Genomic DNA, 4,850 nt, shown 5'->3' with positions numbered 1-4,850 from the left:
ACTGTACTTAAGTACAGTAACGAAGTACTTGTACTTTGTTACTTCCCATCACTGTGAAGGAGCTGGATGTGGGAGTCGTGGTGAAGGGATGATCTGTGGGGAGCTGTGATTTAAAGGCAGTGCTCAGTAAACCATGTGTCTTGCACATCTGAATGGTTGCCATGGAGATTGGACATGCTTTTATAGTTCCTATTCTTACTGGCCATATTTTTACTATGTTCAATCACTTCAAACTTAGGGCTATACTAGCTTTGGCATGTTTTATGTGAAACACAGATCTAGTTTCAGAATGAGGGACGTGGGCCGTTACTGGAGACATGAAGTTCTGCAGGAGAGGCAGAACTAGAAAGAACCAGAAAGAACTGTTTGCCATATTTTAGCTTAGGATCCATGTGCACCACACTGATGAGGGTGGGGTGGTTTTAGTCCACCTCACCAGGTGGATTGTAATGGATGTATGATTTTATGTCCTTTCTCTATCGATTTTATCTGCTTACACACATACTGCTGCACTCTTACACAATCCTAACCAACACATAAGACCAGTTCCTGTCACACATAGTTATTGGTAAACTGATAACAGGCCGACACCCCTTAGCGTGTGCAGAGTGAGGCATAGACAAAAGCAGAACTATTCTTTAACTCTGTGTCATCCTGAAGATCTGCTGAGTGGAGCCCAGTGACTGATTCACTGAGTTTCTGTTCCAAAATGAGTTTGTATTTCACACTGCGTCATTAAAGATTATACATTTTTATACATAGCAAATAATCTCTGTATTTCAGAACCAGAGTCTGATTTCACCTGAAATAAAGATCTGGGGGTTGTGGAGACAGGAATGAACCTCAGAAACTGCTACACACACACACATACATTCACACACACACACACATGCACGCTCGCTCGCACGCACACATACACACACACACACGCCATTGCATTAACTGCTAACATCCTTTCCAAAGCTTTAATTTAGTGACGTTTCTCTAACCAGCTCTTCTAAGTGCTGCAGAAAAAATGCTTAATTTGAAGCTTGCAAAACAGCCGTTTCCTTTTCAGCTGGCCAGTTAGATGTCGGCGCTCTGGAAAGTATTTATCTGGCTGAACAAATTTAGCCAAACAAAAGGTAAATTATCCATTTATTAGATTATTGGCTTGAACAACATTGTTTATCGTTTTAAGTTTGTCATCTGTTGGTTATCTTGATTGATGTACAAATTAGTTGATGTGTTTAATGTTAAAGCCGTTTTAATGCAAGGAAAAGCAAATGCATTGCTATCAGTGTTCAGCTCTTGGTTTTGCTTCTTTGGGTAGCTTGAGCTTCACTTTCATTTTAAAATGCTGCCCAACTCATCTTGAACTAAATTGTTGCCTTGTTTTATCCAGATGTCATTATTTATTGTTTCTTACAAATTAGGTTTATTGTGACATTCAGTTTTTGTCATAGAAAAGAGAAAAGCCTTGTTTTGCTTTTGATAACCAGAATATTACATAAATATTAATGTCATCTGAGATGTGATATTTCTGTACTTTAAATCTGAAAGAGACATAACCTCATTAACAAACATAAACTGAGTGTAAACATATTTAGGAAATGCTATTGATTATCATATAAAAGATTTATTGGATGTCGAGGTATAAAGCCTCAAAGTAGCTAAGATGTGACAGATGCTTATTTTATTTTATTTCACAGAAGCTGGAAGTGCATTTTTGTGAAGCATTTCTCCCTTCACTTCCTCTCTGTTTGACAGAACACACTTCATCTGACCACATCTCTTTTCACTGTGCAAAGGACTGAGAGGGAGGAAGAGAAAAAATACGTTTTAATCTTAAGAGTTATTCTCAGTGAGTTTTACATGAATTTAATTAAGTTCAGTTTGTTGAAACAGTGCCATCCTTTCTGGTGAGATCTGGTGAGCCAACAGGAAGGGACCCATCAGTCTCTGTTACCACTTATTTTAGAGTCACAGCCCAAACAAAGAACCAACATGGCTGAAGAAGTGTTAGCAGAAGAGAGCAATGCAGTGCATCCTGCACCCAGCATGCCCATACTGGTCCCTTTTGCACGCATCTGTTTCTGTTAATGTGAAATGTTTCTATGACTGCAGCTTTGCTTCTCTAAAATTTATTGAAGTTAGAGATGCAGAGAAGCACTGAGTGTCTCATAACATGCGTGACTTAAACTGTTGGATTTAATGTAAAATGGTAAAATGTGCTTAAAGGTTAAATGTACATTGAAAGAGCACTGAGAAGAAATTTGTTGGCACCGAAATGAGTTTAGTTAAAGTTATGTTTTTGAAAACTGATGCATCTTGTTATGATTTTAAAGGATGCTTTCTTCCTGCTGTTAAAAATCAGCTTATCACTGCAGAGTCAGATGTCGTCGGTCAGCCTGTACGTGGTGTAGCATGCAAACAGTGTGCACCAGCTGCAGACCTGATGAGAAGGATAAATGGTTGAGAACGAATCATTTCAGGACCTATAAACTTTGAAAAGGTAAATAATTTTTTTTTGTCATGCACAGAAATTAGGAAAGCCCATTCAATCTAATGCTGCTGAGGAAAATATATTCCATATGTACAATTTAGTGATAAAACAGGTCAAATATAATATTTACATTATGTGCCAACAGTTTCATATAGAAACTATCAACTTGCTTCAAATGTGGATACTTTTCCATAGAGAATTACAGAATAACAACCTATAACACAGAATCTTGCAACTGAGTAAACCTATTTGCGTTTCAGTAAAAACAGGGGCGGATCTACTGGGGTGGCAGTTGCCACCCCAAACGAGAGCCTTGCCACCCCTGTTGCAACCCCAGCTAGTGACAATGAATTCAATAAATAGTTATGGCAAATCGGACATTAGGCGCATAAAACTCTTTTTTCCGACAACATTAAATGCAACACAATGTAACCTGACACCCACTGCTAAGTTGCGGGAAGTACGAGAGGAGGACAGAGCGCCAGCAGCATTGATGGATATATATATTACTGGACTGGACATTACGCGATTTATCGTAAGTCACACCGTTTCTGTCCATTCAGTCAGGAATATCGGTGGTCAGAAAAATACTACAATCACGCAAAGAATCAGAACAACGGACGCAATGTTTAGCAGTTAAGTCAACCATACATAATGGTAATAAGGGCTTCAGATTTCACAGGTGAGGGAAAAGTTTTAATTTAAAGAAAACATTGAACAAGTGAGCAGTGGGTCAGTTATACTAGCCTAACTGTTGCTGGCCTGGTATTAACTTTGATAACATTAACATGTGCTGCGCAGTTCGGTGTGTTTTGGTTCCGTTAGCACTAAACAACCCAAGTCATCAGTAGAGCAGCTGTTTAAGTCAGGCAAAAACTTATTAATAATCACAATATAGACATCAAGCCTGACAACATAATGTAACAGACTGGATGTAATGTTTTAGTGTTTTTGCTACTTTTTTGTGTGGGAAATGTTTGCTTTTGGGTGTTGATTCCCCTGATCAGTAATCTCTGCTCTATCTGCTCTTTGACCTGTTGTTTGTCGGTTGCCATGGCAACGGGTCGTGTAATACCGACATATAGAGCGAGAAAAGGCGGAATAGAAGTTGTTGGGGCTATTTTTGTCTTTATTTCTTTATCCATTTGAATTTTGTTACTTTATTCTTAAATTTCTATTTTTTGTATTGTATTATTTACCGAGTTTATTTGTAGGTTGATAATTGTTGATTTTATTTATTTTTGTTTTATTATTTTTCTTATTTATTTTCTAAATTTAGACAGGAAGTAATGTGGGTCAGTCCACTTTCTATAAGTGCAGGGGCCTGGTGAAGGACCAGCAGGCATTTGGGTTTGGGGCCGATGGTTTTTACCAGAGCAAGCGTGGTAGCATGAGAACAAATGAAAGTTTGAACTCTGTAATTGTTTGGTGAAAGAGGAAAATAAATCACCAAGAACAATCAATAAGTTTGGACATTGAACCTTCTTTTGCCCATGTCGAGAAACTTGACCCCAGTGCCTCAGTAGTGGCTTGGTGGAACTTTTATTGGATGTTTGGCTTGTCAGTCAGTCAGAAGTGGTTCTAGCTAGTTTGGTTCTTCACCTGTTTATCAGCTTTATTGTACCTTTATTGTGGCGCCCTGCAGCCGCTGCAATTCCTAAAAACAAGCAACAAAAACTGAGCTAATCCCCTGTGTTCGCAAAGCTTGATGATATTTATAACAATCGTCAAACTACGGCTCCTACAGCATATTTAAAATAAAACGATTGACCAATATAAATAAAAATTCGCCCCTTCTCGCATCTTGACAGAACTAACAGAAACTAAACTGTTAATAAATCTAAACTGTTTATAGATTTGTATCATGGAGAATTTATCAAACATCAGTTTTCTAGTCTTTATTTTGAGTCGTATTTAATAGATATATCTAATAACAAATGATGGTGCTACTAATATTTTCGTGACAGATTTCTCCTTGTCCTGCATTGGGTTAAAATGGTTTTCTGGACACAATGAATCACATAGAGACCAATAGGTGCTGTCCAGTCCAGTAATACACATCAATTAGCAGGAGCATGAAATAATTAACTTTACTACATTAAGAAATTATATTTAATCCTTGGTGCTACATGAAGCTCATTTTGAAACATTGGAAGTTTAAAACAATATTTAATATAAAAGAAAATCCCTTCTCACCCACCGCGGGTGGTCTCTCCCTCTCTCTCTCTCTCTCTCTGTCTCTCTCTCTCTCTCTCTCTCTCTTTCATCCTCTGAACTCGGGTCCTCTACCAGAGGCCTGGGAGCTTGAGGGGTCTGCGGTCGAGCTCCCAGGCCACCGGTAGAGGGGCCGAGCGCCGAAGGGGAG

At 38.6% G+C, this 4,850-nt stretch overlaps 1 protein-coding gene across 1 annotated transcript in view; it reads left to right on the top strand.

Moving 5' to 3' along the window:
- The first annotated feature begins 2,337 nt into the window (after positions 1 to 2,337).
- The window catches only part of LOC106938477 (G-protein coupled receptor 4-like), a 7,705-nt gene continuing 5,192 nt past the window's right edge, over positions 2,338 to 4,850 (top strand). Inside the window, exon 1 of the mRNA XM_015020537.1 lies at positions 2,338 to 2,494. The gene's annotated coding sequence lies outside the window, so the exon portion shown is untranslated. The remainder of the gene's footprint in view (positions 2,495 to 4,850) is intronic.

The sequence above is a fragment of the Poecilia latipinna genome, unplaced genomic scaffold (assembly GCF_001443285.1).
Source record: "Poecilia latipinna isolate Pla-1442-1.1 unplaced genomic scaffold, P_latipinna-1.0 Scaffold2602, whole genome shotgun sequence".
Lineage (NCBI taxonomy): Eukaryota > Metazoa > Chordata > Actinopteri > Cyprinodontiformes > Poeciliidae > Poecilia > Poecilia latipinna.
The sequence above is the reverse complement of the archived record's forward strand: the minus strand, read 5'-3'. Positions and strand labels throughout refer to the sequence as shown.